Below are 27,645 nucleotides of genomic sequence, written 5' to 3' on the forward strand. Positions count from 1 at the left end.
AATTGTACAGCGCTGCGTAACCCTAGTAGCGCTTTAGAAATGTTAAGTAGTAGTAGTAGTATTGGGGATCAGAAAGATGCATTAGCTAAACATGAATACCTATGAAACCCCTAACATACAGAGGGCCAGAAGGGGTAAACAGGCCTTGTTGCTAAAGAGGGAGCATCAGTTCAGTCTTTTTCTTAAAGGTCTTGACACAGAGACTGAGGGCTATCCACCGGTAATCGATCTGACAGAATTACAAAACAGCGTTAGCAACCAGAACGTCCGGTATATACCTGAAATGGTAACAGATGACCCATTTCTATCCCAGGAAAAGACAGAGTCCTTACTGGATAAACTGCCATGTAGACAAAACCTGTTTGAGTCCCAAGAAGTCAGCGGTCCATCCTTGCAGGATGAGCTAGCTAATGGGCAAAAACTGCTCGACTCCCAATAAGTCAACATTTCTCTAACAGAAGACCTAGATAGTGCCCAGAATATACCAGTGACTGATAATGTAATGGATTTGACAAAAGATACATTTGGAGATACCATCGATGACACAGAATTGTATAAAGTGGCTGAGGATGTGGAAATCATGGATCTTCTAAACCAGGTGAAGGAATTGTCTCCCTCAGTTTCAGAAGTATGCATGTAGTTTTGTTTTCTTTCTGACAAAATATGATCTGGAGGGTTTACCCTGTAGTTGTTTTTTTTTGAACCGCATTTAACAGACTGTCAATATTCTGTTGCAGGTGAACCACAAAGAGTATAGAGACGTTGCCAAATGTCAAAGTATACAGAGACTTTGCAAATGGGTCTCTAGGCCTCAGGATGTCCGTGATATGAGATTGTGGCATGGTAGCTGTCTTATTAAGCAACCAAGGATCCATGCTCTTTACTGGAAAGCGTCTTCAACTCACTCATATGAAAACCAGTTTACTGCATGATACATCACTGCTGGTCCCTGGCTATGGCTAAAGACTGTCACTGTTGTGTGCTGGATAGGTGGGAACTAAACTAGCATGCATGCCTGAAATGGCACCCTAATGTAAGAGTGCAGAAACTATGGGCACTGTGCTTAGAGTATATTCTAGGTGTCATTCTGATAGCTGGGTATAAAATGGACATACTGATGGTTTTTAATTAAATTATTAGCACCATCATGGACCTCATCAAAAATGTAAAATCAGCACCTAATACTTTTGAAAAACTAGATACTATGGCAAACCATTTGAAGGTGCAAGATTATATAAATTGTATTATACTCAAAAGAAAACTTGATTCCTTTTACAAAAGTCTGTAGTTCTCAATATATTTGTATTTCTTTCAGACTTTGGGACATTGTGGAGCTTTGGGGGGGTGTTACAGAGGAGGGGGGATCTCCTTGTTTGTCCAATTGTATTCCTTAAAGACAGGTTTAACCAGAAACACCTCCCTATAGTCCAGGGTATGTGCCAGTAGGAAAGAAGAATATAAGGTTTGCATGACCTTTTTTTAGTTTTTAAACTAAAAACCCCCCACCACAACACAGAAATGGAATCTACAGAGAGCAGTGACAGTGATATAGTAAGATTTGAAAAACATGACATTGTCTATTCACACAAACTAATATAATCCTTAATGTACCAAAGGCATTTGTGCCCTATGCAGGAAGAACACAATCATTTTGTCTATCAGGGGCCAGGGAATAACAAAAAAAAAACCTGAAAAGTATCTGGCCATATACTGCTAGAGCATGCTTACAGCAGAAGAAAAGATTCTGTCACGACCAAATGACCATGTAAGCGCTTGCAGGTTCTTAAGCTATTGTGTTAAATCAATCAAAGTATTTAGGTACATGTGTTTAATGTGTTGGTATACCATCACGCTTATTTTCGAAAGAGAAGGACACCCATCTTTCAACACAAATCGGGAGATGGGTGTCCTTCTCGCAAGGTCGTCCAAATCAGCATTATCGAAAGCCGATTTTTTGACACCCTCGACTGCTTTCTGTCGCGGGGACAACCAAAGTTCATGGGGACGTGTCGGCAGGGTAGCGAAGGCGGGACTGGGGCGTGATTAGGAGATGGTCATCCTCGGCCTATAATAGAAAAAAGAAGGGCATCCCTGATGAGCACTTGGCCGACTTTACTTGGTCCATTTTTTTTTCACGACTAAGCCTCAAAAAGGTACCCGAACTGACCAGATGACCACCGGAGGGAATCGGGGATGACTCCCCTTACTCCCCCCAGTGGTCACTAACCCCCTTCCACCATAAAAAACAAGTTTAAAAATACTTTTTAGCCAGCCTCTATGCCAGCCTCAAATGCCATACTCAGGTCCATCGCAGCAGTATACAGGTCCCTGGAGCAGTTGTAGTGGGTGTAGTGTACTTCAGGCAGGTGAGTTTTAGGGGGGTTTGGGGGGCTCAGCACCCAAGGTAAGGGAGCTATGCACCTGGGAGGAATTTCTGAAGTCCACTGCAGTGCCCCCTAGGTTGCCCGGTTGGTGTCCTGCCATGTCAGGGGGACCAGTGCACTACAAATGCTGGCTCCTCCCACAACCAAAGGGCTTGGATTTGGACGTTTTTGAGATAGATGTCTTTGGTTTCCATTATCGCAGAAAACCGAGGACGACCATCTCTAAGCTCAACCTAAATGTCAAGATTTCAGCGTCCCCGACCATATTATCAAAATGAAAGATGGATGTCCATCTTGTTTCAATAATACACATTGCCCCGCCCCTTCGTGGCACCGTCCTTAGAGTTGGGCGCCCTTAGAGATGGTCGTCCCCTTTCGAAAATGTCCCTCCATATATTTTCACTACTAATCAAATATGATGTTCAACAAGCAAAAATCTTCACACACTGACTTAGTATATAGATTGACAAGGAAGGAAAAAGCCTTAAATAGCTTCAGGGATATCTCCCTTTAAAGCTGATTTGACATGTATAGGCTTAACAGTTCATCATCGGCATAAAAAACCTTCCATTGTTAATACACCTGCTGTTAATATATAGCAATCTGTCAATTTCTTAACAATCCTAATACTTTTAATCTTCAATTCAACTTAGCTTAAAATTGCTGGGATCACTGCCATTCTATATCCATTCCAGAAGTATAGTATCCAGAAGTAAGCTGCCTGTATGCCAGAAACCAATGTTGGCCACCATTTCATCCAACTGCATCAGGGTTAGTGGCAAAGTTTTCAAGTGCTCAGCCTCTTTGAGGCTTTTTCCTTCCTTGTCAATCTTTATACTAAGTCAGTGTGTGAAGATTTTTGCTTGTTGGAGAACTTCGTATTTGATTAATAGTGAGTACTTTCCTAGTTCTCACCTTATTATAGGCAAAGATCTGCTACTTACAAGGTATGCAGGAGGGACACTTGTTGGGAGTTTTTGGCTGGTGGGGCTTGGGGATCCCTGCCAGCCACATCATAGGTATGCTGCTACTGGGTGGGCCTGAACCCAAAGTGGGTGGGCCTGGGCCCACCCAAGCCCACCCTTGGCTACGCCACTGCTTGTAACTGCTGCCATGTGGAACCCACTAATCTTACAAAATGGTGCTTGTAGATGTGGCTGTGTGGTGTCCATACCAGTGGCATAGCTACTATGGGGCCACGGGGGCCTGGGCCCCGTAGAGTTGGCCCTGGACCCCCCTGCCGACGACCTTCTCAACCCCCCTTTCCCGCCGCCAACCCGCCGTCTGCTACCTTTGTTGGCAGGGGACCCCAACCCCCGCCAGCCGGTCTTCTTCCTTCGTTTTGTTTCTGAGTCTGACGTCCTAATGTCAGACTAAGAAACAAAATGAAGGAAGAAGACTTCGGCTGGCGGGGGTTGGGGTCCCCCGCCAGCAAAGGTAGGCGACGGTGGGCAGGAGGGGGTAGAGAGGGTCGTCGGCAGGGGGGGGGTCAAAGTTGTTGTTGGTGGTGCTGGCGGCAGCAGGGGGTGTCGGCAATGGCGGGGGGGGGGGGGGGTCGGTAATGGCGCTGGGGGGGTCGGTGGCACCGGGGGGGGGGGCTAAAATGTGCCCCCTCACCTCGGGCTCTGGACTCCCTTCCCACCGAAGTCTGGCTACGCCCCTGGTCCACACGGTGCTGTGTTGGTAGCCATCTTGACAACCTCTCCCCCGGCAGCGGGTACCTGCAAACAAAAGGATGTGTGTTCATTAGTTTCATGATGTTCTACTTTTTTTAAATCCCAGGATCAAGAAAAAGAGTTGACTGACAAAACTTCAACAGCAGGGGAACAGGCATAGTCACAGTCATTCACCAATCCTAGAGACAAACCCAACCATAATGTTGAGAAAAGAGGAGAGAACATGAACAATGCTGCGACTGCCAATCACCTCTACTGTTCAAAGAAACATCACAACCAGAGCAGTGGTTCAGCACACCAAAAAAGTAAGCATCTATGGTTTTTTGGTTTTTTTTAAAGAACAGCTCTTGCATCAAGCTGATTCTAATTCAAGGTTACTTAAGAATAGATGTTGCATCTTTTCTCATGGCTCCTGTTAGTCTTACAAAATGGCATTTGTAACTGAGACCATATGGCATCCACACATTGCGGTGTTGGCAACCATCTTGTCAGCGCTTGTTATTCTGGAGTCAGAAAACAACAAGGCATATGGTCCGCCAAATCCAACGTGGTAAAGTACAACAAAAGGCAGACCTTGTGAAAAGCACAGTCTTTATTAGTCAATTGAAAGCTCCCAAAGGTTTCAACATAAAACGCCCGACATAGCCATGCTTCGCCATAATAAAAGGCTACATCAGGGGCAGTAGTAACTTCAAACACAAAATAAAAAAACATTCAGATCCAAATCATAAAAACCAATGCAAAACATGAATTTGAATCATATCAAAAGAAGGAATAGAGGTACAGTTTTATGATTCGGTCATTATCGATGAACTCCCAGTTTCTCCTATGATATATCGTGCAATGTGATAAATAAACTGTGCAAAGACCTCCCCTTTTCTATTTTCGTTCCCTACATGCTTCCATGTTTTGCCTTCAGGCGTCTTCAGGGAAACAATAAGCTGTGACGGGGACTTCCCGTATCAACCTCCAAAGCAACAGGATGCCAACGCAGATATTCAATGTCAGGAGCCGCACATGCCCCAGCATTGAATATCTGGGCTTAGCTGAGCCCACGGCTGGAAGTGGCTTGCATGCCTCTTACTGCCACAAGCTGAATATCATCCCCTGTGTTGTTTAATGCAATATCTTTAATGACGGAAAAATAACTACACAATGTAGCAATGTAGCATAGTTTCATGCTTCAGTTTATTTTTGATGTACCACAAATCATATGAATATGCATCTAAGCGGTTAACAAAATATTAAGAAAAAAAGGTATGAATTTCCATTATTGACACTATTTAATGTATTGCGTGCCAACCCAGCTGTTAGTGCACACTCTTCGAAATTGTCAGCTTTATGTGTGTTAACTGAAAATTTTAACACCTGATGGCACATAAGCACCTAAAAATCTAAAACAATACATCATTCTCTGAAATTTTATAAATGACAGCTGAGTTTAATTTCATCTGGGCTTGCAGTATGCTGTGTATGTGTGTGTATCATATTGCAGGCTTGAATCATTTACTTTTAACATTGGAAAATAAAGTTCAAACTAAAATGTGAAGTACGTGGTAATTCATACATTGCGTACATGTGTGGTTTTGTGGTGTGTTCCACTTGCACACGTCACTTAGAAGGAAACTTAAATCATTTTTGGATACACATTGCAAACGTTGCTTCCAGAAAACCAATGATTTCAATTCTTTGAAGTAATATTTTTCATATTCTTTTATTAAAGCTGGGCAGGCAGAGCTTAAAGAGAACATTTTATTCTTTTGCTATTTCATATGCCTAATCATTCCTTCACCCCTCGAAGAGAAATGAAATCCCATCAATCATTCTTCGATTTCCTTTCCTCTGTTGAGATATCAGTTTACATTGCAACTACCCAGCACTTTCATGCTTCTTTACTAGTTACCACTAAAACTTAAAGACATCCTCTGTGGTTTGCAATATATGTGCAAAGAACCTATGTGAACTTTTATGTTTCTTCTCTGTGGGTTTCTTATATAAACCTTCAACTAGCAGATGAATGCATAACACATTAAGAACTTTATTTTGTAAATGAATGATTATGTGAGGCAATAACAGAGTATCTGCTTCTTACTCCTTAAACAGGAGCACTAGACAAGGATGTCCATTATCTCCCCTATTATTTAATCTGGTATTCACACCGCTCTTGTGTGCGATAAGATAATCCGATGGAATTATTGGCATAGTAGCCATGAGTATAAGCTCTCTGCTTATACAGATACCACTGAATTCTATAAATGACACTTTAAATTGCATGTGCAATTTAATTAATGGCCAATTAGTGCCAATAATTGGAATTTTAACAAGCAATTATTGATGCTAATCATGTTTAAGGGCCCTGTTTACTAAGGTGCGTTAATGTTTTTAGTGCACCTACACTTAGTGCGTACGTTAACCATGTAGGTGCCTATAGGGATATTGTAGGCATATACATGGTTAATGCATGTACATTTTTAATGTGCATTAAAAACGTTAACACGCCTATAATGCTGCTTAGTAAACAGGACCCTAAGTGTGTAAATTTAGGCACGGGATCCGTACGGGTCCAAAAAGGTGGCATGGCTATGGAAGGATCAGGGGTGGATCAGGGCATTCCTTTAATTTATGTACATGGTTATAAAATTCAGGGGATCTATGCCTAATTTGGGTATGGGGATTTACGCCAGGGTTTTGTTGGTGTAAACAGCTGCACCTAAAAGTAGTCGTAATTCCCGACGCTAAGCACTGTTCTATAAACAGTGCCTATCTTTGAGCACCGTTCATACAATATGTCACGGTTGTGCCCAGGTTCCTTGCTTACAGACACCTTGGCCCCCGGTGGTTAAACCTGGCGGGTGCTGGGAACTGATGGCTTACCATTTCCCATGTTCCAGAAGATATGCTGGTCCAGTTCGGATCTTCCAGCCTTCCAGAGTGTTTTGGGAGTTTTTTGGAACCAAGCAGTACCCGTACTTAGTGAACTCCCTTGTAGGTTGCCTTTATTAACCACCTGGGTAGGTCTCTAGTTTGCCTTGCAACGGAGTCCTTAGAGGTATTTCCTTTGGTGAGAGTTGTTGCAGTGTGTCTGTGCTATTTTTTCCCTTTTGTGTCTTTGACCCTGCTTGTCTCCTGGATTATTCTCCTGCCTGCCCAGACCCGGCTTGTTTCTGGACTATTCTTCTGCCTGCTGCCTGCCCAGACCTGGCTTGTTGTTGGATTATTCTCCTGCCTGCTGCCTGCCCAGACCTGGATTGTTTCTGGACTATTCTTCTGCCTGCCCAGACCCGGCTTGTTGTTGGATTATTCTCCTGCCTGCTGCCTGTCCAGACCCGGCTTCTTTCTGGACTATTCATCTGCCTGCTGCCTACTTGGGACCCCAGCATGTTTCTAGTGTGACCTGCTGTTTGTCAGCCGGCTGCTGTGTCCTGCAGTTCTGCCTTCCTGTCCTGTCCGGTAAGTCCTGCCGGCCGCTTGCAGCCAGGAGCTCAACTCCTGGTGAAGGGCGGCTAACTGCAGGTGAAGTCTTGCTCCAGTCCACTGTGTTCCAGTTCCGTTTGCTTTGTCTTGTGTTTGGGTGATTCTCCTGCTGCTGCCGCCTCTCGGCAGTGGTCCAAGGGCTCACTATCCAGAGGTTAGCCAGGAAACCTGACACAATAGCACTTAGAGCTTTTTTTTCGGCACCAAGTTTTTAGGTGCTATTTATAGAATTTAGTCCATAATGTTCTTTATCTATCTGAACTGGATAAAAGGGTCCATTCACTATTACATCTGACTGATACCTTTGAAACATTTTCAGGACACTAGGATAAATTCTGAACTAATGTCCTTGAATGTCTATGTGCAAGAGATATGTTTACTCAATTTCCCTTTCAATGGGAAGTGAAAGGTATGAAATATTTAGGAATGTAGTGCTGCCTGATTTGACAACCACAAAGGGATATAATGAACAGACAACTATAGAACAGGTTAAGTGAACATGGAAGCAATGATCACTTTATATTTAATTGGAGGGGGAGGTTAGAAGCTATCAAATATCTATTGGACTGATTATCATGAATGAGTATGCTCCCCCTATTGTTCTCCACCAGGTTTTACAAAGAAACAGAGTGTCAATGCATCTCTTAAGGCAGTGTAAAAGATACAGAGCTTTACAAAGGCTTAAAGATTATAGCAGAGTAAATGTTACACAATGTTTCTAATATTCCACATTTATATTAAGCCAGGTGCTTCTCTGGATCCATGGTATGGAACTTGACATGGTATCATTTTAACTGAATTTGCAGAGTATGTTAATTGTGCCAATGAAACTATCGTATCTATTAAGTGTATGTATGCTAAAACGATTGAGAGATAACCCAGTTATGACCTCTGCTTTTAAAACCCTTTGCTTGATGCTGCCCTTCCATCTGCAGCAAAGGACCCCCAAGAGGTTCTGATCTGGTTGTCTTTGCACTGTGAGGCAGATTGTTCCAGTATATGTTGGAATTCATAGATGAACATTATTTGGACTGTTGATCACCTTCTGATAGAGGAGTGCGTTATGACATTCCAGGAGTTATGGAGAAAATATGCTATTCCCTTATTGTAATGTTTTGAATTGTTGCAACTATGTTATATGCTTAAGGTGTGCAAATGAGATCTCTACTCTAGCCCTGGAATGTGGATGTTTTGTGCTATGGCTAGTAGGTCTAGGACCTCATCTTTAGAAATCTAAAACAATTACAATGAAAGAATACAAGGTCTATCTCAACCAATCTTAAATTCATTTGGTTTCAAGAAGCTGGGACATGTCTCTTAGAGGCATAATGAAGCTCTCTGTGGACTCATACCATCCAATGCCCAGATTGAGCTTCTTTGATCCAGTTTTTTTTATTTCATCAAACACAGAGTGCTATGGACCTCAGCTCGCCTCACTCTATGCTTGGAATAAACTCCCTGAGCCCATTCTCCAAGCCCCCTCCCTGCCCATCTTCAAATCCTTGCTCAAAACCCACCTCTTCAATGTCGCCTTCGGCACCTAACCATTATACCTCCATTCAGGAAATCTAGTCTGCCCCAATTTGATTGACTGCACTTTTTGTCCTTTAGATTGTAAGCTCCTTTGAGCAGGGACTGTCCTTCTTTGTTAAATTGTACAGCGCTGCATAACCCGGGCAGCGCTTTAGAAATGTTAAGTAGTAGTAGTAATAGTCATGTACATCTCATATAGGAACCTTGGACCATATGCTCTTTTTCTGTCCTCCAATACAGTATTTTTTTGCAGCAAATGAGGCAAAAAGTATGTTCAGTGTTGTGTATCTGTTACAGTTATGCAAGCAAGTGCTAGGTGGGTACTAATTGGTAATATATAATTTTTGCATACAACTTGCTTCACATGTAAATACAAGCAGGCCTTCACAGGGAGAGGCATAAGGGTGGGGCATAGTCATGTCCTACAGTTATCTGCATAACTTATAGAATACTGTTAGTTATAACATAGATACTATTATTGAAGTCACGCTCAATGCGCCTCATCTTGGAGCCCAACGTTTGGTACCCTTTATAGAATTACCCTCTAACAATACTTTCTAATGAATATAGTGACTTTATAATCTAGTCCTGGGGTTCTCAACCCAGCCCTCAGGATACACCCAGTAAGTCAGTTTTTCAGGATATCCATAATAATTGTGTACTAGAGATTTGCATGCAATGGAGGCAGTACATAGGTGAATCTATCTCATGCTTTTTCATTGCGTATATCCTTAAAACCTGACTGATTGAATGCACCCAAGGACTGGATTGAGAACTGCTGGTTTCTAGTCTATCGTAAGATCCACAGAAAAGGGGCAACTCTATAACTAGGCACCCTGAGACTGCACAGTAGCGAATTCTATATGGATCACTGGAATTTGTGCATGGATTTGAGATCCATGTGCAACTTAATGAAGAAATTGGCACCAATTGACCACTTAATTGATTCAGAGATCTCCCCTGTGCCTTTTTTTTATAACTTGGCACCTAACGTTTCCTGCAAGCAACCCGAAAAGGGGATATGGCCATGGGAGGGGCATGGGCAGATCATGGGCTTTCCCAAAAGTTAGGTGACAAGTTATAGAATAGGGCTGATCTTCACCTAACTTTGGGCACTCAACTTACCTCTATTTCTATCAGGTGTAAGTCTGGCGTCCAAAGTTAGATGCAATCTGCGTCCTATGCCAGTACTCTATAAAGGTTGGATGCCCTTTACAGACTAAAGGCTCAGCACCCATCTTTTCAGCACCTAACTTCCATTGCTATATATAGAATTTTCCCCAAGAAGCCTGTTTTGTAATGGAGCCTAGATGCCTAGATTCTGTTATAAAATACTAGAGTAAACCAGAATTGACACATCTAAATTATAGGCACCTGCATGCAGGCGGTGTAAGTGCCGTTGACTAAATGTGGCAGAGACACACATAACAAAGTATTCTGTAAGCTATGCACCTAAGTGGGAGCCTACTTATGTTCACCAATGCTCCGCCCTTGTGTTCACCCCTGTGCAAATATGCACTATGGGGCCCTTTTACAAAGGGCGCAGGAGGGCAAACGTGTGGGTAGTGTGCGCCCAATCGGCACTACCGCTGGGGTAGCGCATACGCTCGGCGGTAATTCTGATTTTGGCACATGCCAAATCCCACAGTAGAAAAATAATTTTCTATTTTCTACCACGGGGGAGTGTTCCCGGCAGATTCTATTTTGGTAATCCTCAGAGATATACATATATATACCTGTTGTGTAATCTCATGGTAATTATTGTGTGTGTGTTTGCTTGTTATTTCCACTGAGTATTATATTTTATTACTGTCTATATAATAAATAATATATTTCACACCTTGGCATAGTGTTTCTTGGAAAGTACCAGCAGAAAACAAACTTGGTTAGGTGGTGTTTTCTTACTGTAGTGAATAATCCCTTAGGCAATGATGAATCTATATAACCGCTATGTTAGGTGAACGTGGTCACTGGGCTTTGTTTGCCAATACGGTGATTAACAGACAGCTATACAGCACTAAAACATCTGTCTGCTATAACCCCATTTCTAGCCTGCATTTAGCTGTGAGCCATGAGCATTAAGTAACACAGCATGTCACGCTAAGATAGTCACTGCCATTCTTGATAATTTAGTTTCAGCATGTTAAAAGTTTGTTTACCACTGAGAGGACCAGCTTTTTCCAGAGATAATTCCACCAACGTGAGTATGCACAGACCAGGCAATGGAACATGGTGAACCAATCTTGCTAGCTGCTATGGTGATGCAAATTTGTTGTGCCAATACAATAAACAAAACATATATTTTGGGCTAATTTATATTCTCGTAAAAAAGAATCTGTTTTAGCTCAGTATCTTATGGTAACCAGAATGAAGCATTTATCTTGCCTTGATGGTATTCACATTTTTAGCACCCAAGCCAGAAGCCAACAGCCTTTAATTTCAAGCTTTACCACAGATACTTTTGGTTTCTTAAATTCTTCACATAATTCCTTTAATGTAAATAGCACATAATCCCAACTCTAATGAAAGAAAGCATAACAAGTGATTTATTCAGGGTATATTTTTACAAATATATAGAATGGAGGGAAACTCTTGATAAATTGAATTAAAGATTATTAGACTAACTATTGTTTGCCCAGCAGGGCAGGAACAAGACCAGTGTTGCTATTGGTGATTCACTTGAATGAATATACACTGCGTTTCACAAAAAACTGCATAACTCTGTCAAAACCTGACTGATTTTAATAAAATTTAGGATATATCATCCTGAATAAATTTGCAATAAGCCTACACTCATGCCGGCCACCTCACCTAAACGAGATCACTTCACTATCTGGCTCTTCAGCTATCACCATGTTTTCTTCACTGTAAACTGATCTGGCCCTGCTACTTCTTGAGTGGAGATCAGTTGAGCCTATTTCTCTCAGGGGCCCTTTTACTAAGCTGTGTAAGAGTTTACGTGCGCCCAATGCAAGCCAAAATGGAGTTGCCACCCGACTACCACGTGGCTCTTGTGGTAATTTCATTTTTGGCGCGCATTTGATTAGCACATCTGAAAAATATTTTCTTATTTTCGGGCGTGTGTAACGGATGCATGCCAAGTGGCATTTGGTGCACGTAGGTCACTATCACCCAGTTACCGCATGAGTCTTTACCACTAGTTCAATGGCTGGCAGTAAGGTCTCAGACCCAAAATGGACGTGCGGCAATTTTCATTTTGCCGCACATATATTTTCGGCAAAAAGAAAAGGCCTGTTTTAAAGGCAAGCTAAAAAGTGGATCAGTGCATGCCCAAAACCCATGCCTACACTACCGCAAGCATTTTTTCAGTGCGCCTTTGTAAAAGGACCCCCTCAGTTTCTTCAAAATATATTCTACGTTTACCCTCTTCAACCTCTTTTCTGGAAGCTTTTGCATCAATCTATGAGAACCATAATCTTTTCCTGGATACAAATTTGTAATAAGGATCAGATCCTCCTGACAGAAAATCATGGAAACTTTTTTTGATTAAAGCAAAATGGTATCTATGTGTATACCAATATACCATATGGCAAAGCACTCGCTATTCTGAAGAAAACCCTGAACAACGGAACACCTTATGGATTCCAACCAACTACTTGATCACATTCAAGTCCTTTGCCCTCAAAGCAAATTATTTTTGTTTGCAAGGTCAGTTCTACAAACAAGTTAAAGGCACTGTCATGGGTGAAAACATGGCACCAGAAGTAGCTTCATTATACATTGCTGATTTTCAGTTCTTGAACACCCACCCTTTCCAAGAAGAAGTCTATTTTTGGAAGAGATACATCAATGATATCTTGGTGTTATGGAGAGAAGATGTTGAACACATACATTCCTTTCATGAATGGATCAACTCTATGAACCCAAATCTTAAGTTTATGCTTACCTATAATTTATAGACAATCCTATTTCTAGACATTCTTATTATTAAAGAACGATACAATGTAAGCATAATAGTGATGGAATATCTAATAAGCACACAATTAGAACATTCAAATAACACTGCTATGACCCTAATGCTTTTCTATAATACAGCTTACCATATAGCTGAGGGGCCAAATGCAGATATATAGATGGGGACAAGATTATACAAGAAACCTACAGATAAAAGCCATTTTTGCATTTTCAGAGCTTCCATACCAGGAGTCTCAAAGAAAATCTATCCTTCTGTCAATTCCTCAGACTTAGATGTTTATGTGGCAAGAATTTGATCACCAAGCTCAACCCACAGCAGAACGATTCAGAGAACAAGGATATCCACTCAGATGTATTAAGAGTGGCATCAAGAAAGCTATGGCTGCCAGTAGAGAAGATCGCCTAACTAAGAAGGCTGAATGTTCACAGCCACCAGCAAAGGTAATTTAGAATACAGTTTAAGGTGTTATTGTTGACTTTCAGGGCCCTGAGAGAGGGTAATCCAGCTTATTTGTCCAGTCTTACCATATCTTATGCTCCCACTCATTTGTTTTGCTCCTTGAATGATCATAATTTAGTTCTCCCCTGTCAAACCCTCTGGGAGTCTACTCGGTCATCGGCTATTTTCTTTATGGCTCCTGTTTTGTGCAATAAGCTATCTCAGCAACACCATTCGGAACTTTCCTACAACACTTTTAAAGAGGGTTTAAAGTCCTATCTTTTCTCAATAGCATTTCAGGTTTCATGAGAAGTAATAGAAGGTGGGTGATTGCAGTGGTCACTGTGCTTATTTTTTATTTTTCCCCTCCTCCTCTCTCTCCCTTTTACATATTGGTATGATTGATATGCCTTTCCTGTTTTAAATGGTGTTCTTTTCAGTTGTTTTTTTATGAGTTTTTATTGTGAATCGGCTAACCTAGGCTCATCCAAATTTGGTGATAAATCAAATTTTGTAAATAAATATAAATAGAATAAACATAAAGGGTTGCTGCAGTTCTGGAGGGGTCCTGAACCCAAAGTGGGAGGGGGACCAGGCCTCCAAGCCCCCCCCCCCCCCCCCCCCGTGGCTATGCCATAGGTCTAACAAAGAACAGTTTTAATGCTTTTAGCCTCTTTTTATCGTGGATTTAAAATAAGTTAATTAGGAAGTATGTATTTTATTTATTTATTTTTGCATTCTTGTATCCCACTATTATCAGAAAAGAAGTTTCGGCTCAAAGTGGCTTATAATTTACATTTTGGTGGAGTTACAATAGTGTTGTGCAATGTGGAGAGGGCATCTATAGTTCATGTGATATGAATGTCATCACAAAAAATATTTTATTTTGTTATTCTGTTATTTCATCATTGTGTTGTAAGATATTTCACTTCATTGTTTGATTGACTGCACAGTTTTTAAAATGAGTGCCCTAATATTTGATTATTATAGTTTGCTGACTATTTGATCTACACATATTGGAATGAACCCTTTGGAATAGCAATCATAGCTGGTAAATTGATCAGTTTTTATTTTGGTATCGCCTTCTCCTTTTTATTAATGTATCCCACTCTTTATTCAAGAATCTCCTTTTTCCATCTGTAACTTCACTTGATCTGTGTTTTAAACCATAGTATTTGTTATTTTCAATTTTACTGTATCACTTGAGCATTTAGAACTTGAGTTGTTCTTAATTTTATCATTGTCTTGTATTATTATATTTATATCGGATGATCAATGTTTTTTGAAAGACTGTCCATTCATGTTATGTTATTTTCTTTGTAGGTCCCTGAGGCACCAATTCCTGAGGCACACATGCTTTTTTCATATAGTATAGGCTTATTTATTCAGGATGATATATTCCAAATTTTATTGAAATTGGTAGAGTTTTGACAGAATTATGCAGACAAAATGCATTGTAAATATATATTTTTTGAAACACATGGCTGACATGTAATGTGTTGGTACCAGTGACATAAGCAGGTATAGAAGGGTGATTCTAAAAGCCAAATTAGTGCTTTACATATAAGATGGAAATACAGATCCCCCAATGTTGAATTCTCAGAAATGCCTTCAGTTCCACTTACAGAACACTAGAGACAAGTTGTGTTCTGGATTCTCAATGTACGCATTAAAGTGAACTTTAGATTGATTCATTGATTGATTAATTTCAATATTTGCACCCCACATTTTTCCAATAGTAACTTGGTTCAAAGTGGCTTACATTGCAAGTTTAACAGAGATGTTCGATCAAAGGTTATTTAAGTTTTCAGAACTAAGAAAGTTTTGGGAAAAATGGGAACCTATTCTGATGGAATCAGCTCCACTATAATCAGAATGGAACCTGATTTCTGGCATTAACAATAAAAAGTGAGATAGAACAGTTTTTAAATCAGACTATGGGGGAAAACTGATAGTAACTCAGGAATGCATTGCTCAGAGCCTCAAGCAGGCACAGCAGGGCCTAGTTTGGTACCACCCACCCTCCTCAACTCCTACTCACCCCTAATAGAGCTTTACATTTATAGTCATTTATTCTAATTAGGATGACAAGGGAAGAGTGCTCTTACAGAGTTTTAATTACATTTCATTACTTTCGAAGAAGAAAACACTAAATAAATCACACATTATACCATTTAAACTAAAGACTTTTTAAATATTAGACTAATATCCATATTGCTTAGCGGGTGTTAAATTATTGAAAAACTAAAAAATACTAAGATGGAGATAGCAATCCAGCAGTGAGAGGGCTGCTATCCAGTCTTTTGCATTGAGTGTCACATGTAGGATCATCTCCCAGTTGGTGAGCGGTTATATGTGTGTGCCTGATGCAAAGATCTCCTAGTTCTCAAAGAATGGGCCTGTTCTCTTGGGGCTAGAATAGCAGACTGAGAGGAGCTGAAGGAAACAGAGAGGTACATAGATGAGACCTACAGGGACATTGTAGAGAAGTTCCACCTCCAGTCTGGCAGCACCTGTGCAGCCTTGGAGGAGGCAGGTCTCCAAAAAAGAGAGCATCACCCTGGTGAAGTAGGAAGTACTCCTGTAGACAGGACCTGCCCACCAGGGGATGCACTATCCTCTCACAATGAAGATATGTCTCCGAGAACTTCTGTCCAGGTGGGAAGGGTTAGAACAGATGCAGATGCAGCCCACTGCATCTGCATAGAAAAAGCTCTGGTCCAATTCCAAAAAGTAGTAACCACCATGACTTTGAGAATTAGATCAGAGTTTTTTTCTCTGCAGTTGCTGTAAGCTACATTCTTGTACTTTTGCTATTGGATCTCATTTTGCTTTTAAACACAGGTTTTGCAGAAACATTTGTGACTCCCGACAAAGGTTTTTCCCAAACTTGCCCAGGTTGGGTCCTTTTTCCATTAAAGTTGACATTTGGAGAAACTCTTGTTGTGTTTGTTCTTCCTTAGATCAGTGCTGCTGTTTGGTTGTCTGTTGTGCCTCTGCAGTAGCCTGTCTGCTGTTTGTTCTTGCTCTTCATGTGAGCCATTTTATAACCCTCTCTTGTCAGCAAAAGAAAGCATGTGATGTGTATTAGAAAATGTGGTATTGTGCCACATCAGACTATAGGGAATGTAACAGACAGCTCAGTGTTATGTTCCCAAAGACCCATGATGCACCCAGCCCACTGACCTGTGCACTCATCTGGAACTTTAACATGCTCTCTATAGACATATCTACACATCTTCTCCCCCATCCCCCAGTTGTAAGCCACTTTACTATATAACAAGCTCTGTGCAACAACACCTGAGGACATGTGTTACAGATATCTACAGCCAGTACACACCCCCTGCTGCTGTCAACACAGTCAATAGAAAGCCACAGAAAGCAGACAGCAGTTGGATGGGGGGGGAGGCTGGGTCCTTCTAGGAACCACCACCTGTAATTAATATTCCCCCAGACACTAACAAGACCTAGCTTTCCAATGCTGAAAGCTTATCACATGGATGTTCAGTGCTAAAGCAGATGACAGGGAGCTGGAACATGAGGCATGGTGCACACAGCACCCAGAAGCTCCTGGACACCCCGAATATAAGAAAACCCAAGAAGATCCAGGTAGGGGTCACTTTAGAAATATTCAACCACATATAGCACTTGATGGGGGAGGGTTTTAAAAGAAAGATGGGGTCACACAAGGTAGCTGACAGCATGGGGGGCGGGGGGAATGCTGGCATCACATGTCCTCACCATTTATCACCTGCACGCCCATGTTTTTCATGACATATGTATCTGCAGGAGATCCTCTAAATTGCTGGCCTCTCTGACAGGGCCAGGGCAATGGGAGATGCCCCAAGTGCTGTTCCTCATACTGCTTACCCTGACCAGGAAGACACAAAACCAAGATTCAGGCTGGGGTCACATTTGGAATTTTCAACCATGTTTAGCACTGGAGTATGGATGAGGTAGGGGGTAGGGAAGGAAGGCTTGAGTTAAATAGAGTATTTTACAACATGAACACCACTGGAGGGGGAGATGAGATGGAACATGAGTCCTCCCTCCTCCATTACCATTTTGCATCTGTATTTCCTAAATATTATCACATCTTTTCACAGAAAATGTGCCTGCAGGAGATTCTCTCTCACTTACTGGGTTCTCCAGTGTACCCAGTGAGGCTGAAGATCCCCCGGGTTGGGTTCCTCCTCTTCACTATTACCCTCCTCCTCCCTAGCCTGTTGCCTAGGGTTTGGCTCAGGCTCTGGCTCTGGCATCCACCTTCTAATTGCCACAAACTGCTCATCGGTAAGGTCCAGAAACCTGGGCTTGGGTCTGGGCCTGTATATCTGCTACCCTGTCCCCCTCCCTCCTCTGTTGGGCCTCTCCCTCCTGTATTATCCACAACCCCAGGAACCCCTCCATCACTGTGTGCTGCGGTGACAAACACACTCACAAACACTAACTCACTGGCACACACACAAATATACAAACAATGGTGCACCTACAATGATGGGAACACTACAAAGGCAAATGGCTGCAGTGCACCACACATACTTATACAAATACAACACCTAAAACTACTATATACACCCACACACAGACCAACACAGCAACTTGCACGCAGGGTGGAGGATAGGGAGAGCAGGTAGTGGGAAGAGAAGATTGGAGAGATGTAGAGAAGGTATAGGTGAAGAAGGTAGACAAAGAAGATAATATGAATATTGGGTTTGCAAACAGCAAAACCACCAAGTAACCAGCAAATCACAGAGGAGCAAAAGCACATTCTCTGGAGTCCTAAAGATAAAATGGTGTCTGCCTGAGCATTAATTAGTAGCTGTGTAATGCCTGAGCACTAATTATAGCAGCTGTGTAATCGGCGCTGAAATAAAAATGACAACGCCCATGTGGGTGTAGTAATTATACATCAGTGCAATTCCAGCATTCAGAGTGGAAACTGTGTACAAAGTAAACAAATTACCATTTCTTTTTTTATGTGGTATTTGAGGGCAGACTATCCCTTGTAGTAGTTGAACTCACAAGTCTTCCATCATGAGGCAAGTGTCCTAACCATTACACTATCTTACCTAGTGGTATGGGTGGCATCAGTCACTAGGTTTATTTTGCAATGAAGCAGGATATTGATGCCAAACTACTGATCTTTGCTATTTTGTCTGTCTCTGTGTTCCTGTAGAGCATGTATTGCATTGTGAAGCATTTTTTTGACTGGCAGGTGGAAGTGTGTAGAATAGGGGGAAATAACTCAAAGCTATAGGATGGCGCATATAACACTTATATGAGGGACCTTCAACTGAGTCTGACCACCTTCCTATTAGTATCTCATTTCACAGAGATTCCAAGTTATCCATTTCCAGGCAGGAAATTTTGAAGCAGTCCTAGATTTCTAGCCACCCTATCCTGGTGCATTATGGAACTTGCAGCACTCATTTCAATGGGCAGTGTCAGGCACTGTTATCCCACACTGCTTGGAATATAAGTCAAAAACCAGGACTAGCCCAAAATCAATCTGGAACTGTGTAACTTGGCATCTCTGGTACCCATGGCCTTCCAGGAATACTGTTACAGTAAACACGTGACACACAAGTACACATGGCACTGACCCGGGGGCATGACTGTTCTTTGTTAAAGTATAGAACAAAAGCACAAGGAGCCTTCAAGACCCTGTTCTGTCCAATAAAATTGAGTTGATGCTCCTTGTGCTTTTGTTCTTTGCCCCAGTGATAGTGTACTTCGGTTTCCCTCTCCTATGTCCTTTGTTAAAGCGTGACATGCTACCTGTCCTAATCTGTACACTCCCTCATCTACTATGTAACCTTTACCGTGTTTGTCATCTGAAGATATGTTGGTAGGTGCAGAGGTATCTAGCTCAGTGTCTGTCTATGGCTGTCTGGGTCTGTTTTGTCAAACCAAAGCGCTCTCTCCATGACTTATGGTAGCTAATTTGGTTTATATGTGTTTGCTTCTGAGGTCCTACAGCTAGACTTGAACCCTAGTCAGTAGCATCAGAGAGTAGTGTGTTAGCTATAAGACCACAGTACAGAAACAGCTTGGGAATATGTTAGTTATATGGCGTTCTCCTACCTGCATTTGCCATCAACTAACACCAATGTGTATGTGGCAGAGTTGGGAGACTTTCATAGGCATATTGGCTGTATTAGATGATAAGTAAGGACTTCTGTAGAAAAACATTACGAACATTGTTTAGTAGTTTTCTAGAGAAACAAATTCATACAACCTACTGAGTTTCAGGGATAAGTCTTTTCAAACCTACACTTTATGTAAAGTGTGCTGTTATGTAATAGTACTGCTAAAATCTTGCATGTGATAAATCCATTTGCTGATGTTTTGCAGCTGGATGCTTCTTGCTTGAACTCCTTGCTCTTGAGGTGAGAGTTGCACTTGGCTAACCATGACTAATAGTAAGGTACAGAGTGAAGAGAGCACTGGCACAGGTGTGTTACAGTTTTGGTTACTTGTTAGTGTGACAGAAGTGGAAAATCCTGAAAAGAGATCAAATCTAAATGTAAAATGTTATAAGTAAAATATAGGTACATGCTGGATAAACGCTGTAAAGAATGGCGCAGAGATTTACATCAAAGAAAACTTGGTGTAAATCTGAGTGCCAATATCAATGCAGGATGCAACGAATTCTATCACTATGCACAGAATTACTAGGAATGCCTACTTTTTTGAGCGGAATGCCCCTTAGATGTGTGCATTATAATCTAGTTGTATTCTATAACATGCTGTGCACAGATATTTCTGTGCTTAAATTCCAATTAGTGCTCATTATTGCAGGTTGAGCCATTAAATCGGTTGCACTGTTTGGGGTTACGCGCAAAGTCCCACATGGAAATTTCTTTGCCTACTTTAATGTAATTTGAATGTAGAAACATAGTTTGGATAGAGCAGAGGTGGAGTTGTAATGTATATGCATATTTTTAAAAATATGCGGGTGCACAAATAGAATACACATGCAAATTTACACCAAATTTGTGCATCAGTATTTGCATGCTACAAGAACTAGTTCTGGAAGCCTGTTTTATAAAGGCGCATTGCCGTCTATGTTGCTTTACAAAGTAGTCTTATCAACAGAAATCAAACAAAATAAAACATGGAAAATAAAATGATACCTTTTTTATTGGACATAACTTAATAAATTTCTTGATTAGCTTTCAAAGGTTGCCCTTCTTCCTCAGATCGGAAATGTAGTCTTAAAATAAAAGTAGTCTTAAAATAAGCACATTTTGGACTTCTCACATAGGCATCCTCCTATAAAATACAGCCTTATATGCGCACAGGGGGTAATTTTACAAGAATACACCTTCATAAGATTTCTAAAACTTGCCTATTTTATAAAGGCAATATTGATTACATTTTTTCTTCTTTTTTAGACCCTTTATATAGTTTTTTTTGGGTCATATTTAGGATTTAATGAGCATTTGAACTGGAGGTTTATTAAATTGATTTCCCCATATGCCTAAGCACTGCAGATTTTTCTCTCATGATTAGATGTAAATAGGAGAGTTTTTCTCTGCAGTGTAAGGTAGGTGGTGGTAGCCGATGATGAATGTCAGTCAGTGGTGTCCTAATTTACATAAAGGTACCCTGGACGTATGAGGCTATATATTATTAAATGATAATATAGCAGTTCATTGTCTCATCTATATCCTGTTGATTTGGAGCAATTAGAGTGAGTTTAAGTTTCTGATATTGCATTGCTCTATGCAGTTTTGAATTGGTCTACTTTACTTGGTCCATTTTTTCATATGCCAAGCCTCAAAAAGGTGCCCGAACTGACCAGATGACCACCAGAGGGAATCGGGGATGACCTCCCCTTACTCCCCCAGTGGTCACTAACCCTCTCCCACCCTCAAAAAAAACTTTAAAAATATTTTTTGCCAGCCTCAAATGTCATACCCAGCTCCCTGACAGCAGTAAGCAGGTCCCTGGAGCAGTTTCAGTGGGTGCAGTACACGTCAGGCAGGCGGACCCAGGCCCATCCCCCCCTACCTGTTACACTTGTGCTGGTAAATGTGAGCCCTTCAAAACCCACTGTACCCACATGTAGGTGCCCCCTTCACCCCTTAGGGCTATGGTACTGTTGTACAGTTGTGGGGAGTGGGTTTTAGGGGGGTTTGGGGGGGCTCAGCACTCAAGGTAGGGGAGCTATGCACCTGGGAGCATTTTCTGAAGTCCACTGCAGTGCCCCCTAGGATGTCTGGTTGGTGTCCTGGCATGTGAGGGAGACCAGTGCACTACGAATGCTGTCTCCTCCTTGACCAAAGGGCTTGCGAGCTTGCTCTGCTCTCATTGCTGACATCACCCATGGCTACAATTAAACCTGATGCCCAGTGATATGCCACTGCTCCGCATGTCACCTAAGGCGCAAGCCAAAGGCACGCTCCTTAGTGCACTCCTTTGCATAGTGACTGAGCAGCAACTAAGTAAGATTGTTTAGCTGGAATTTCTGTTTTATGGTTTATAGTTTTATTTGTGGCGTTAGAGGCTTAAAGGTGACTCATTGAGTGGGCTAAAGGGGAACTAAAGGGTTGGGAATTTCAATGTTTAAACTGAATGCTTTGAATGGTTTTAAGTGTGGTGTAAGTGGTTGTAGTTTCCGGAAGGTTGTCAAATCATGCGTTGTTTTTATGGTATTTGGTAATTCATTCCATAGTTGTGTGCAGATGTAGGAGAAGCTAGATGCATGTATAGATTTGTATTTAAGACCTCTATAGTTGGGATAGTGGAGGTTTAAGAAAGTGCGTGATGAACTTTTGTTGTTTCTTGCTGGTAACTCTATTAGGTCAGACATGTAAGATGGGGCCTCTCCATAAATTATTTTATGAACCAAGGTGCAAATTTTGAATGCAATTCGATCTTTTAATGAGAGCCAATGTAATTTTTCTCTAAGGGGTTTGGCACTTTCATATTTCGCTTTTCCGAAAATACTTCTGGCTGCAGTGTTTTGGGCAGTCTGGAGTTTCTTAATAGTTTGTGCTTTGCATCCTGCATAAATGGAATTACAATAGTCCAAATGGCTCAATACTAATGATTGCACCAGTTTGCGGAATGTCTCCCTCGGGAAGAAAGGTTGCACTCTTCTAAGCTTCCACATTGCATGGAACATCTTCTTTATAACAGTTTTCACATGGCTATCTAGGGTAAGATTTTGGTCAATTATTACACCCAAAAGTTTCAGGGTATCCACAACAGGAAGAGTATGGCTTGATGAGGTTTAGAAGGATTTTTGAGTGGCAACATTTTCAAATGTGTTTTCTTCATTGGGGTGGAAGCAGATGAGGAGGGAGCTGATCCACAAGGCAGGACATATTTTGGATATAATGTTCCCTTCTGTAGTTACCCCTTTACCTTGGTCAGATCATTATTCTCTGTCGTGTATAGTGAAATTACAGGACATGAAGAAGGAAATTGTCCATTGCTAATATGCGAGGGCCACTAGATTTTGTAGCAACTGAAGGAATCTTTACTCCACAATTGAATAATTTGGGGGATGCATTCATGGATTAAATTGTAGAACATTGGTTCCTTTCTTTGACTACTTGTCTTGACTCGTTAGCTCCACTTGAGACTAAGGTTTTTCATAGACAGCATGTTACTTCCTGGTTTTCCATGAAGCTGATTGAGTTTAAGCAGGTACTACTGAGAAAGTAAAGGAGATGGAGAAATTCTCCAGATTATTTTACTCAGTTGGTGTATAAAAATTGTCCGGAAGAATATCACAAGAAGTCTTTTTCAGTGAAGAAGTCTTTTTAAGTTAAGAGAATCCAGGAAGCAGACTCCTCTCCAAAAGAATTGTTTGGGATAGCACAACATCTGGCAGATTTGGATCAGAAATGAGATTAATGGATATTACAATTGATAACCAGAATTTTGATGACGCATTTTTTAAGAAAGTAGAGAATATTAGGGTGGTGTTTCTATCTCAGGTTTTCCCTGCAAGTGAAAGGGATGAAGAGAGACATGATAGATGATGTGAATTTTCTCCAGTAATGATATCCCAGGTTGAACAAGTTTTTTACGTGGTAACTACCTCTTACATAAGTACATAAGTATTGCCATACTGGGAAAGACCAAAGGTCCATCAAGCCCAGCATCCTGTTTCAAACAGTGGCCAATCCAGGTCACAAATACCTGGCAAGATCCCAAAAAAGTACAAAACATTTTATACTGCTTATCCCAGAAATAGTGAATTTTCCCCTAGTCCATTTAATAATGGTCTATGGACTTTTCCGTTAGGAAGCCGTCCAAACCTTTTTAAAACTCCGCTAAGCTAACCGCCTTTACCACATTCGCTGGCAATGAATTCCAGAGTTTAATTACACATTGAGTGAAAAACGTTTTCTCTGATTCGTTTTAAATTTACTACATTGTAGCTTCATCGCATGGCCCCTAGTCCTAGTATTTTTGGAAAGGGTAAACAGATGCTTCACATCTACCTGTTCAACTTCACTCATTATTTTATAGACCTCTATTATATCTCCCCTCAGCCGCCTTTTCTCCAAGCTGAAGAGCCCTAGCCGCTTTAGCCTTTCCTCATAGGGAAGTCGTCCCATCCCCTTTATCATTTTCGTCGCCCTTCTCTGCACCTCTTCTAATTCAACTATATCTTTTTTGAGATGCGGCAATCAGAATTGAACATAATATTCGAGGTGCGGTCGCACCATGGAGCGATACAATGGCATTATAACATCCTCATTTTTGTTTTCCATTCCTTTCCTAATAATACCTAACATTCTATTTGCTTTCTTAGCTGCAGCAGCACACTGAGCAGAAGGTTTCAACGTATCATCAACGACAATGCCTACATCCCTTTCTTGGTCCGTGACTCCTAACGTGGAACCTTGCATGACATAGCTATAATTCGGGTTCCTCTTTCCCACATGCATCACTTTATACTTGCTCACATTAAATGTCAGCCTCCCAGTCTCGTAAGGTCCTCTTGTAATTTTTCACAATCCTCCCTCCTACCTCTTCTAATCCTTTAGATGTCTGCTCTCCGATGTTATTAAAATCATTAAGGAAACAGCTCTCTCGTTGCTTGGATGGTTAACAGATTTCTGGATGAGGGGATCATCCAGCAAAGATTAAGAAAGTGATTGTGAGGCTTCTTTTGAAAGCTGATGGGCTAAAGAATTCAAAGATAGGTAATTATAGGCCTATATCTTCCCTTCTCTTTGTGGGAAAAATCCTGGAAAGCTGGTGTTGTTTCAGCTCCAGGATTTTTTGGAGGAGTTTCAAATTTTAGATGAGCTTCAGTTTGGTTTTAGTCCTAAATTCTCTATAGAAATGCTTCTGGTTGCATTGTGTCACAGTGTCAGGGCAGGTTTTGATAAACGAGTAAGCTTTATTATGGTGGCTTTAGATGTGTCCACACCCTTTGACACTGTACATCATGATCTGTTACTGGGACATTTAGAAGAGGTGTGAATTGGAGGAAAAGTTCTTTCTTGGTTTGGTTCCTTCCTGGAAGATAGGTCATTCCAAGTGGTAACTAAGTAAGGCTCCTCTAGCTAGATGATGATTAATTCAGGAGTCCCTCAGGATCTGGCACTTTAATATTTATTTGGCATCCCTGTGTAAATTGTTGAAGGGGCTGATGGTATCTTACAAGCTTTATGCCGATGATGTCCATTTCTTTTTTCCAGTGGAGGGGTCTTTGGGGCATTTGACCACCTGTGATCATTTTTGTCCATGGTTGAATGCTGGATGACAAGGAATAGACTTAAAATCAATATGACAAAAACTCAGATAACGATTCCTTCAGCTTGTTCTGATTTGAGTTATCCAGGTCACTTTGAAATTTGAGAGTCATAAAATTAAGCAGGAGATTAAACATCTAGGTGTGCTGTTGGACTCCTCTTTGTCCTTAACAAATCATGTGAGAGTGTGAAAAAACCTTTTTTTTAAAAAGATGAGATTACGTAGACGATTGATTGGATGAGGATTTCAGGCTTGTAATCAATGCTCATATTTTGCCGCTATTTGATTATTGTAACACTTTGTTATTGGGAGCTCCTGGGTATATGAATTCAATCTCCCCAGGTTGCCCACAATGCAGTGGCGAGAGTGTTGACACGCATAACTAGGTTTGAGCATATAATGAGATTTCATTGGATACCGGTTATGTGGTGTTTGAGATTTAAGATTCTGACTCTCATTTATAAATGTATCCATCGAGAGGCAGATCTGACCCTATCAGCTTTGTTGAAGATTCACTGTACACAGTAGCCCCTCCACTCTAGTGGGTGATTGTTGTTCCGTCAGTGAAGCATATATGTTTAAATGATAATCAGTTAAGAATGTTTCAGGTGCTAGAATGTGGAATCAGCTTCCTGAGAAAATTCACAATCTGGAAAATTATCTACAATTCTGGAAGCATCTAAAGGCTTTCTTGTTCAGTAGTGCCTTTGAATTGGAATAGGAGTGTAGGGAGATATTGGGTGCAGTGATTTTTAGGGTTTCTGATCTTTGGTTTTAGGAGGGGGAAAAACATTTATGTACTGGTTTGTCTTTTTATTATGCCAGTTTAAGTGATTATATAATGTTATGTATGTATGTTGTTGGAGATTTTATGTTTACATGTATGGATGTGATATACTGTGACCCTCCTAGAATATAAGATTGAGCTATATAAAAACTGTGGTATAAATAAAATTTCTATAGCACTACTACAGGTTGAAGCAAAAAATTAACCCTCTAGAGTTTTTGCGGTTTTCTCAGCAACCAACTTTGAATTTCAAAGAGAAATTTTACGTACTTATTTAGTCATCATACTTACGTATTAATATTAAACCACATTTAATTATATTAAGCTATGTTGATGTTACTGATATTTTATCTAGCAATTTTTGCATGTTATAAATGTTCAATCTAAAATACAGTAAAATAACGTCATTCAAATGATACAATTAACAATGTGTGAGAATTCTGGAGTCACTCTGAATGCTCAAAGTGTCCACCACAAGCTTTAACACAGGCTTTCAGTCACTTTAGGAAGTTCTTAACAGTCTTGTCAATTAGTCCCTGTGGCACATTGTCCCAGATCATCTGCAGGGTTTCCTTGAGTTTGGCAATTGTTTTCAGCTTTGGGTGGAGCTTGTGATAGGCCTCCAACATTGCTCTCCAAACAAAAGTCTACCTCATTGTGACATCATTAACAGTAATCTGGTATCCTGGGTTTTTTTTTATATATATAATGGTAGTTTTACAGTGCAAACATTTTGGAATGCGCAGAAATCTCTGGGTGGTTATACAAAAAGTCTGTAACTTCTCTGTGTTTATAGGTAATCTCATTCCACTTGACACATAAACGTAGATAGTAACAACAAAGCTGTAAAATGTAAGGTGGAAATTCCAAGTAGTTGCTGAGAAAACAGAAAAAACTTTAGGGGGTTACTTTTTTTGCCTCACCCTGTAGATGTACCCAGCGCTGTGCACTAAACATTTATTTATTTATTTTAGAACATTTATATCCCACATTTTTCCCACATGTTAGCAGGCTCAAAGTGGCTTACAATGTACTGATTAGGCTAGCACCAGACCAGTGGTGAAACGGTTACAATTAAAATTGAGAGGATAGAAGGAACAGGTATGAGACAGTCCCTTCTTGACAGAGCTTACAGTCTATTTGAGACAGATAAACAGGACAATTAAGGGATTAGGGAATTACTTATTGTGGGAATGATTAAAACAGATATAGGTGCTGAACAGGTGAATAAGGAGTTAGGAGTTAAAAGCAGACTCAATAATGCACAAATACTGTTTCACAAATTTATATCTGTTCCAAAGCAGGTGTAAATGTGAGCACACACTCAGTATATGTACAGGTATTTGATAAAGTACACATACACGTTGCAAATCCACCCCAGTTCCACTCACTGAAATGCCTACATTCAAATTGCATGAACATCGGCACTTAGTTGCCTTATAGTTTTATAAAAGTTTTTTTGCACAGGTTAAACCAACTTTACACATGTAAAGGATGTAAGGGCTTTATAAGGGGTTCATGGTCAGTGATGAACAAGAAGTGTTGTCCCAGCAGATAATACTAGAACATCTCCAAGGCCAAGTTGACAGCTATGGCTTTCTTTTCAATCACTGCATAGTTCCTTTCCCTAGGAAACAGCTTATAGTTAGTGTTGGCCACAGGGTGTTCTTTCTCACTTTTTGGGCT

At 40.9% G+C, this 27,645-nt stretch overlaps 1 long non-coding RNA gene across 1 annotated transcript; it reads left to right on the top strand.

The window, feature by feature from the left end:
• The first annotated feature begins 4,109 nt into the window (after positions 1-4,109).
• Positions 4,110-26,257, top strand: LOC115462763. The gene is made up of 4 exons (XR_003940954.1): positions 4,110-4,121; positions 10,356-10,358; positions 24,889-24,895; positions 26,175-26,257. It is a non-coding gene; the product is annotated as an uncharacterized LOC115462763 (long non-coding RNA).
• Positions 26,258-27,645: the final 1,388 nt, after the last annotated feature.

This window comes from Microcaecilia unicolor, chromosome 2 (genome assembly GCF_901765095.1).
Source record: "Microcaecilia unicolor chromosome 2, aMicUni1.1, whole genome shotgun sequence".
Lineage (NCBI taxonomy): Eukaryota > Metazoa > Chordata > Amphibia > Gymnophiona > Siphonopidae > Microcaecilia > Microcaecilia unicolor.